The sequence below is a fragment of the Rhea pennata genome, chromosome 6 (assembly GCF_028389875.1).
Source record: "Rhea pennata isolate bPtePen1 chromosome 6, bPtePen1.pri, whole genome shotgun sequence".
Classification (NCBI taxonomy): domain Eukaryota; kingdom Metazoa; phylum Chordata; class Aves; order Rheiformes; family Rheidae; genus Rhea; species Rhea pennata.
Genome location: NC_084668.1, coordinates 37,682,103 through 37,692,834, shown reverse-complemented (window position 1 = coordinate 37,692,834; position 10,732 = coordinate 37,682,103).

The following is a 10,732-nucleotide window of genomic DNA, read 5'->3' as shown; positions in this document are numbered from 1 at the left end:
ATTAGCTTTGAAGTAACATCCGATTTCAGAGGTCTCTTCTGTCTGAACTGCACAACTGCCTGATGCCAGCCAATTTGCTCTGGAGCACTTCAGCAGTTATCTGAATTCCTGCACTCACTTTCAAGCACCTGGCAACACCCTTGATACAATCTCATCTACACAGTGGTAGCGAGCCGCTATTATTTTGCAAACTGAGCTGTGGGATTCAACCCTCTACTTATTCGGCCAGCTCTTCCATTCACTGCTTTGTTCAGCTTATTGATCTCATTGTATGCCATAGACTAAAGCTGACATTTCCTTATCAAAATGGACAAAACATCTGCTTTATTTCAGCACATACATATCTCTCAAGAAATATCATCATGACCCAGAAGAATCAGAAGCATCTTAGTCATCAACTCTCTTCTTTTCTCTACATTTCACACTCTAAAATCATTTAGGACCACATCTGCATCAACCAAGGGATTTTTCAGAAGTTACACATAGTTGTCATCTTTAGCATACCAACCTGAAATAAAAATTTAAAATCCTGATGTGAAAAAAAAGGGGGGGGAAGCAGTGTGATTCCTGACAGCCACTAAATCCAGTTTTGTAATGCTAGTTTCAAACTGGGATAAATGCACTGACATCTGAAAATAGTCTCATCACCCTTTTTGTGTCATCAGTACCAGAACTGGGAGTAGCCTATGCAGTTTTCAGGCTGACATTTTTAGCCTGCTCCTCCTGTGCTTAACTGGGTCCTGAGTACATGTGGTCAGAAACCATGCATTGGGAAGCTACCTGCTGTGAAGGTGTGCTGACATTAAAGTAAGATTACAAGCCTTTAAAAGACTGAGAGGTGTACTTGTTATGGACTCGTCTCTCTCTCTCAAAAAGGCTTCAGAAGCCACCTCCCCCTGCAAGACAGCTTACAAGATCGAAACCTCCTTCTGCAAACAGACCCGCCTAAGTAAGTGTACTTTAGGACTAGTTCTAGTAAAGGCACCGATGCTCTCCAGTTCCCCGCAGTGCTCTGATGAATCTCGTTTGCAGGTTCAGAACCTTCAAGACCCTCTTATTTCTGTTACTGAGGGGAAAGACAGTCAAGAACGGTGACTTCCTTGGGGCTGCTTACCTCAGCACTGGCCCTCAAATTTAACACTGAAACAGAGAAAAACCAGTATAAGATGCAAGGTCCAAAGTTATCCCTCGCTGCTTGCCTATCACTTGCTAAAATCACTGGGCACCCACTTATGCAAGGGCCGAACTTTCATGCTGAAAAGTAATCATGGGTGAGGAGAAGACAACTTGCACCTTCGCACCCTTTGTCCAGACGACTGTGTAGGCCCCAAAGAAGAGTCTCCAAAGCCTAATTAACACTGATAACACAGACCTAATGAGTAAGCTTTACTCAGCAGATGCCCTGTTGTTGACTAATGATACTGAGCAAACCACCAGCCACATCACCAGCACATACTGCAACCAGCGCAGGGGAATCTAAAGCAAGATCTGATTTTCCAGAATCACATAAATCTTGAGGCCTATCTTGACCACAGGGCAACAACAAACCTCTGTGAGCCTAGCCAGGCCACTCCACCTAGACCTAAACAGCTCTGAGCTCAACAAGAGGAACACTGGGGAAGAACTTTGCTACTTACAGTCTCTGCAAAGAAACATTTCCCAAACGACCTGCTTTACCTGAGCCCATCAGAGAGCTTTTTATTTTTGCAATATCTGAAATCATAGGAGAAACAGAAAGTAATAAAACAGCATGTGCCAGATCCTTGACTGGCGAATATTAGCTGTCAGTGGAGGCAGGTTGATTTACATCGGTAACGTCTGGCCCAGTACACTCACACAATTCAGGCTATGCTCCTCCACACTAAATGAGGCATCATTTACAAAAATTAATAAAGGCTAAATTTAAATCAAGAGAACTGAATGCCATCAGGGTTGCCATACCTCTTCACTTGGAAACAAGGAATGAAAATACCTTCCAAGGCCCAAGCCATTCTGGACAGCATCTGCTAATCATAGTCCATCCAGCTAATTGGCAGCACTGTTTTGCTTACAGAAAGAGGACATACAAATAACCACTGCTTTGCCTTTCTGTCAGCCTTCTGCGACTGCATCCTATGAAGGCAGGAAAAAAGGAATACAAAACCACAGCAATGCTTTGCCAGTGAACCTTTGGCAAAGGTCTTCAGAGCTGCCCAGGCCACCAATCAACCTGCCATCTGGCCAGACAGCAGGAGCTATGAAGCTAGTGAGAGCTGTGGTGGTAACGGACATTTTCAAATGCATACCCCACTTTTCATAAGCGACCTCCTGCTGGATAGCCAATTATTTCCTCACCTTCTTCCTATCCACGTTAGTAAACTGGGCCCACGCATTTTGGTGGAGCCCTCAAGGAGACCCATACAAATCCTCCCTGGCATGAAGTCAGGGAAGGTCCACGTCCACACCTACTGGGCAGGTTTGTATTGCATGATAGGTGGTGATTTCTCAGGGATTTTTGCAACACCCACAACGCATACATGTCCTACAAATGGCTCACAGATCCGCTCTCTTCCTGCTGTAGAGGTTTATCTATTTCACCTTCAGAGCTTGCACGTAACGAGTAGTGCCACTCTATCATTTTTATAGACACTCTCTCCTGTGGGTCATTAAAATCACACAGTGGCAGTTTCTCAACTGCTTCCAGTCATGAGACTTGATTCCAGACTCATTCTCACTGGGTTTACTTTATTTCAATTAAATTTACTGACTTTGATGAAGTGTTGCTCCAGATTTGCATGGAGCACCAAGTGAGGCAGGCTCCGTCTGGCTTATCACACCTGGTGATTCACACAGGTAAGTCTACTTTGCTAGGAAAACAGCTATTTTAAATGGCTGATTTCCACAACAAATCAAAAGCTGCTCATTTTAACACATTCAAGCTGAAAAATCATCAGCTGTCTTATCCACAACAGCAGAAGCCTCCTTCAGGACAACACTCCTTCTTTAATGTTTTAATTGTAGCAGACTAGTAAAAGGCTCAGCCGTGATAAACTACCTCCACTATGAAGTATTAAATATGAGAGTGATTGAAATTAAGCACTATTCTCTTGGAAGCTTTGCAGTCTTTATGACAGGCCATAAGCAATGTCCCTCATCTTCCGCAGCTGCAGGATTTCCCCTCAGAATTAAGGTGCTGCTGAGGAGTTCAGTACACCGAATACATTAAAGGTCAGATGTTCCGTCAGTATAAATCAGCGTAGCTTTCCTGACTTTAACGGAGGTGCAGTGATTTACCCCAGGTGAGAATCTGGCTGGAAGAGTGCCCCTTGCGCTACAGATATTTTAATGTATGGGAAAGAAAGGTGCCCACGAAGCAGGCTGTCAGCTCGCCTACGGCAATTTGGCTGTACTGCAGCCACCGCCAGGTGCCTCAGCAGTTGATGGCAAAGCTGGCAGTGCCGGAGGGGGTGTGCTGCGATCCCCGCACGCTCTCCTCTCACTAATGAGTTCTGTTTACAACCACCTATGAAAGTAGGTACTTTTCCACCTCGCTTCTAGGGATAGTAGGAAAACAGAGCAGGAAATAAATACTATGCTTATCCAGTTGGTAAGAGCTCGAACGCACTGAAACAAGAAGAGGAAAACTGCTTTTACTCCAGTTTGCCCTGAGTGACCCAGCTGGAGGGAGCAGCCCGCAGCTCACGCAACGACCCTTTGGTTTCTCTGCCGGGACACGGATCCCACGGGACACCCGCTGTGCCGCCGCATCGCCCTCACTTCTGCTTCTGCCTCCGTGTCAGCCCCTGCAGCCGAGCACACGCCTGAGCTCCTGTACTGTTTTACAGCCCCGAAGGTGGTTTCCATTTCCGGATGGATTACTGGTAAACTCAAAGTGATGGCATCGACATATCCAGAAGAGACGATCTTTCTTGTTAGGGACTCTAGCTTTAAACTATTACCATAAAGTAGTGGCGTTTGGCTAGCAATTTTGTGCACCCAGCTGGCAGAACCTGATTTTTCTATAGCAGATGCTCCAGCACTTTCTGGAAATCAGGCCTTTTTAACATGTCAAACTGAGCACCCAGAATTTAAAGCATTTAGAAGTATCAAACACTTCAAAACGTTGGCCTGTGACTATTAAGGAGTACAGCTGTACAAGAAGAGACAGAAGCTCCTCCTGGGAATGATTTAATCGTCAGATTAAAAGGCAAGAGCCCAGCAATATTTACTTCTTTGGCTTTTAAACAAAGCTAAAACAAACAAACAAAGACTGTGGCTAGCAGAAGCAAGGAACAAACTTCTCATTAGTGGGCTGTGCCAGATTCTTTATCTAAAAATAGTCTGTTCAGGAGCTTTTGAAAACACACCGTTGAGTTTAATTGAGATGCCATGGTCCACGCGGAAGAACAAACAGGAATATCACATCCCACTGGTGCAGCAGCTGCATATCACATGCGAATTGCTGGATCTGATCTGGGTCTAAAAGCATCACACAACACTAGAACGAATGGTCTAAGACTAGGCAGAAGGTGAGGGCATGAAAGGATTTCTGCCTTTTCTCTCTTTTCCAGGGATGGCACAATTAAAAAAAAAAAATGCATGAGCATTACTTAATATTAATTTACACAAGAAATCAAACTATGGCAATCATGTTTTTGTCATCCTGTTTTCCAAATGCTACTCCAGTGGAGATTATGCAGCTATGCTCCTGCTCCTAAAGTTGAAAATTGCCATAGGGTCTGGTTATTTCTATGTTATAGAACTAACATATAACTATGTTATAGTTGTTAGTAAATGATGATGGCTTCATCTGCGGGCACTAAGCTAGCCCAATGGTTGATGCTGTAAAGCAAATAAAAAACACACTTTAACTGCATCTTTTAGAAGGGATCGATACTTTGCAACATCAATGTCTCTTCGGTCAAGAAAAACTGCAGGTCATGTTGCAGTTGAGTAGTCCTTCACTGACATTTCCCAGCTGAAGGCTCTAATGGCCATAAAGGAGCAGGAATTTTCATATATTTGTCGTTGGAGTGAGCTTTTGTATAAAGGACTTCAAGACGTCACATAAATATTGCAGTCTCTTACCGATTTGCAGAACAGGAACTACACAGGCAAAGATCAAGGAAAGTCTCCTTGCACCAATAAAGCCTAGTGGTGTTTCTCAGCTCGATTAAAGTGGAGTCGTTTGAAGAGGAGAAGCAATTTCATTCTTTAGTGCCTTACTGCTAAAAACAACTAAGGAAATTATTTTGTTGTGCAACCACACCAGCTTTCATCCCTACATAGCAAATACGCCCATTAACATTCACTCCGTAATACTACATATTTGCCGTTCAGTTTTGTGTTTACTGGGCACATCCTTGTAACACTGGAGAGAGGCCCTGGCTAACATACCTTGCTAGAATTAGAACATTCTCTACGATTCTCTGTGATCATTGCCGGTTCCGCAGCCACTTCCTGGCCTTTATTTTTCCACTAACCAGTGACTTGCTAAGCGACAGTCTTCCACAGACACTGTTTTCAGTTAAATTGGGCTTGTAAACAAGAGACACAATTAACGACAGATGAGCAGCTTTACTAGGGGAACTTGCTACAAGACTGCTCTCCTTCATCCCCATCCCACCAGGCTTCCCAGAAGAAGTGCCAATACAGCCTATTAGTAGCACATTCCAGCTGCGGCAGCATTTCCCAGCTCTGGTGATTGAATTATCCTCCTGTTACAAACATCCGAGTCAGCTTCAGTAGAGCATTTGCATTCTCAGTAAAATCTCTAGCATCTTTAGATGTTTGGAGCTTGTGTGATAGGTGTCTCTTGAGTGAGCTGGATTTTCAGCTTTGTCATAAATAGGAGAAAAAAAAATCTACCTTCTTTTGCCACAGCCATTCCCATTGTTAGAAGTTACAAGCAGGGAAGGAGAGAGGAGACGGAGGAGGCGGTTATATGAGAGTATTAAATACTTGAGAAACATCCCCAACACATTTGTGCTATTATTGAGCTTCAGGAGTGTTGTCTGTGTAAATGCTTTTATAACACTCCTAAAGAGACCAGACTTACTATTTTCTGCAGCAATACAACTGTGCTGAAATGATTCCTCTCTACAACATACCAGGTGAAGCACCATAATATAGGAGAGCAGGCAGGAACTTACCAAAGGGGAGGACATTTAATGTCCCGCAACAACAAAACATTCCATAAACAAATGTCCAAGTGCTTTGTTGAGTGGGAAAGAATGACTAAACTGGGGTTTAAAATGCCAGGCTGCTTTCTGGCACAGCGCTGAGCTGGCATGCCTCCCAATTCTGTTCAGTATGGTTCTTCATTAGGCTGCAGATATATTGTAACTAGCCATTATACAAGATGCTATCTGCTTAAATCCCTCAGCCCCTGGTTTGTGTATGCGCGACAACTTGACGTTTCCTCTGCCCAAATGAACGTCCCTTTTGCAGGGGCACCAAAATAGGGCTAACAAACACTTTATGGTTCAGAGACGTAGGATCAGGTCTGTGCATGATCCCAGGTCTCCTCTTCAGATGACCGAGCTCATTTCCACCACGGCTCATAAAGAGCAACAGTGCTGCAGTGCCCTCCTGAATGCCAGTGAAGAAAGCCAACAAAGTATAGTTAGATGTCAAGTTTCCTTGTCAAGCTTGATGCAAAGTCAGAAAAGAAAACAAATCTTCCTCTCCCCACTACCCCACAAGGTTTCACCATGAGAAATATTAACAGCAATTTGAAAAGGTCTAGAAAGGATCGCTACCCAGAATACGGGGCACCCATTGTAAGATGGGGGCTAAAATAAATGACACTTCCGAAGTCGTGCGATTGCTTGCAAAAATCCTGCAGGATTAAGACGTGCTCAAGAAAACTACCAGGAAAAATATGAAGCCTTGCATATCAGACGCCCCAGCATTTGCTCCTACATGCTATAGCATTCACTACGAGGCAGCACACACTTTAGGATTCCCCAATTGAGCAATCGAATAAAGTCTCTAAGAAGAAAAAACTGCAAACCATGTTGCTGACTCCTCTAGTTGCTGGTTCGTAAGCACAGCTATTAGCACTCACACCTTAGGATGATATTTTTGTCATGGTTTTCTTTGCAAGCAAGGAATGCCAACACCTGAGCTTGAACACTTGCAAAAAAGAAAAAAGGATCAAAATAAAACTACCAAATAAACCCCCACCTAACTGGGCAAGTTGTAGACCAGATATATTTTGAGGACACTCAAGAGTGATACCACTCTTCACACACACACACATACATATCATTGCCAGTTCTTGTTTTATGATTTTTGGATGTGTTGGTGAGAGGAAGAAATGACATCAACAGATGATGGGCAAGGCATTTTGGATAATCACCCATGCAGAGGACTTGCACTCTCGTATCTTTTTACAGCATTTTAATGCAATTGACTTCTAATTAACTCACTCGTGACCTTCAGGGGTACAACTCCTAGAATCCTCTCCAGTTTAATTCACCTCCAATTCATCACATTTTGAGCCAAAATATGCCAAAAGAATTATAATTACAACATTGCTGTGAAGTGTTTTCAAAAATAGCCAGATCTACTATTCTCTTCTGAGGACACGTGCAGAGAAATGAGCTAAGCAGGCACCCGGCCATTTGAAAGCTGACTATGGAGTTTATTCATCCCAGTTGCAAAAATCATAAATAGAACAGGAAGGTGAATCAGAGGATACAGTTTTACTGCTACAATTTTGCTTCCCTCTTCAGATCAGATGGCCGAGCTGAAAGAATTAAAGCCCACTAGACATCACGCTGCATGTGTGTGTTCAAAACGTTCAGGAAGGATAGTAATACGCTGTGAAGCAAGTTTTTAAAGGGAGATGTTTGTAGGATACTGTTTCTTACACCTGCAACCAAGCTAAAGAGCAGGTTTGAAGAACAAACCTTAGCTTACAGAATTCCTGATTTGAGTGCTTAGCTGTATGGCTTTACAATTTTATTTCCCCAGGGTTATTTTCAACTAGTTAGGGCATTCAACTTAACAGATTCAGGTTCTCTTTTATCTGCAATCCCAAGAATTTGTTGAGATTATGAGAAAGAATTGCTGGTTTTGCCCTGTCTATGATTCATTCAAGAAATAGTAGATAGCAAATATCAGACTCGCCAATAGGCTGCGACTGCCAGTTACTTGACAGGTAGGTTTATTACCAGCGATGGCAATTTGCAGATACAATCTGACATTTTGAAAGGTCTGTTCTCACCCTCCTGTAAATTTCTCACTGCAACTTACATTACATTTAGGAAACAATTCAGAAAGGTCTAAAATCAACCTGACTCCAGCTGCTTCAATGTCCCTTAAATCAAGACTATTTCACATTAAGCAAAGAGCCAAAGAATCTTTAAAAAAAAAAAAAGTGATATTTTGAGAAGGAGCTGCTTCTCATAAGCCCTGCAGAAAGGCAGGAGGAAAGCAGAGTGCAGGCCTTCCTTCCAGTTTTTCTTTCAACTCTCTGCATGGAAATGAAACACAACCTTGGTCGCTACAAAAATACCAGGGGTGAAATCTTAGTACCTGTGATAACAGCCCTGCAGAATATCACAGCAAGTAATGTGAGTACAAACCTAATGAAGGAGCAGTGAAGTCCTCCTTCCCCACAGTCAACACTCAGATCTTGGCATAAAGCAATGGTAGCAAACTGCTGCTAGTCAAGTGTCCAGTGGGTATTTTTCATTAGGAGCTCTCATGCAAAAATCCCAGCTTCAAAGTGCCAGGTCTGCAAAATTTAAGTGCCTTTTTTTTTTTTTTTTTTTTTTTTTTTGCCTTCATCCTAAATAAAGGATTTGAACAGGAGTTCTTTGCGGCCCAGGTCAGTGCATAAAACACTGCTTTCTGCTACAGATCCGCGAGTCCCCTCCAAGAAGATGCTAGAAAAAAATATGCCTCTGCAAAACCCTCCAGCTTTGATAAAATAACACTTTGACTTAACTGTTATTTTGCCCACGGTGTTCTGACTAACTGCATTCCAACTGCAATTAAGTTAAAAAACATTACATCTCCAAGCCTTTCTCCTGTTCTTCAACCATCATAAAGGATTTTTTTAAAGAAAGAAGACATGGCCTATTTTTGCTAAACTCTTCTGTGAGTCTCCATTAAATCTGCATTCTCACTTTATAGTACAGTGAGAAGCAGTTTTATTAACATATTTATGATTATGAAGGGTGTAATATGAAAACGATCCATCTCTCTCTCTCTCTTTTTTTTTTTTTTTTTTTTTTTTTTTACCAATTCATAATATGAGAACAAGAGTTCAAGCAATACTACCAACATGTAAATGTCAAACAAATAAAAGACACCACTTTACACAGCATGTGGGCAGCTTATAGAATTTACAATATTGCAAGAAGTCTAAACAAACCGAGCTGAATTAAAATGCAGTTGGACAATACAGCTATGAATTTTAAAGCTGTACAAGTACAGAGATGCCATCAGTGCAGTGAGATATTTGTGATCTCCTTTCTTGACTGTGAAAAGGTGGACCTGTACCCTCCATCAGTTCCAACAGCAGAAGGTCCATCATTCAATAATTAGAAATTTGCCCAAGCCTAAGGTGAAATTATTTCATGCATGTGCAATTTTCCTGTTTATCATTTCCAAGATGCAAAATTGGATTTGGTTGGCCTGATTCCAGAGTTGCTATCTTTAAATGCTAATTACTCTAGATATTATTGATAGCATTACTGCTACTCCATACAGCAAACTGTATACCACTGGGTAATGAGTAATGAATGTGCAATCAAACCTTAAAAAGAGGGCTTTTTTCAATCCTTTAAACCTCAATATATTCCACAAACATAAAAACAAATTCACAATCAGAAATACAAATCATAATCCACCTAAGCTCTATTACCTCAGCTTTCACCTGAAAGTAGATGCTTTCCATTTTTAGGCTTACCTTTTGGGCCTCGGGATGATGACAGAAGGAAGGTCAGGCCAGGCTGGTACTGAACAGCAGATACTGAAGTGGTTGCACATCCATTGCAGGTCACAGGCAAGACCTGGACCTGGTACAAAGCAGCATGTTGGGTAAGACACTCGATGTAAGCCAGCATGGAGTAAGTGTTTCTAACCTGTTTTTTGAATTCCTGGAGTGCTCTGCGTTCCCTGAAATGCAGAAGCAAGAGACAATCTGGTTTGTTTTCTCTCATACCTCTGACTCTAAAGATCGTTTAGCTTCTTCCTAAATGGTTACGAGGAGTTATGCTGGAGTGTTAAAGAGGTACAAAATTTTAATACAGAGTCTGTGGCATCATCTGCTATGCAAAATGATGGACAACAGCCCCTCTGAATGGCAGTTGCAATGCAGTGAACAACTGTTATGCTTGCTACAGAGCTCTTTACACCTCCTTCTCCTAAAAACTCCCTTGGAGAAAGCAGAATCACGGAACGGGTAAGGTTGGAAGGGACCTCTGGAGATCATCTAGCCCAATACCCCTGCTCAGCAGGGTCACCTAGAGCACGTTAGACAGGGTTGCAGCCAGGTGGGCTTTGAATATCTCCAGAGAAGGAGACTCCACAACCTCTCTGGGCAACCTGCTCCAGTGCTCTGTCACACTCACAGTGAAGAAATTCCCCCTTGCGTTCCAGCAGAACTTCCTGTGGTTCAAATTCTGCCCATTGCCTCTTGTCCTGTCACATGGGACAACTGAAAACGAGCTGTTCCATCACCTTTCCAGGGATGGAGGTGAGGCTGACCAGCCTGTAGTTGCCTGGGTCCTCCTTC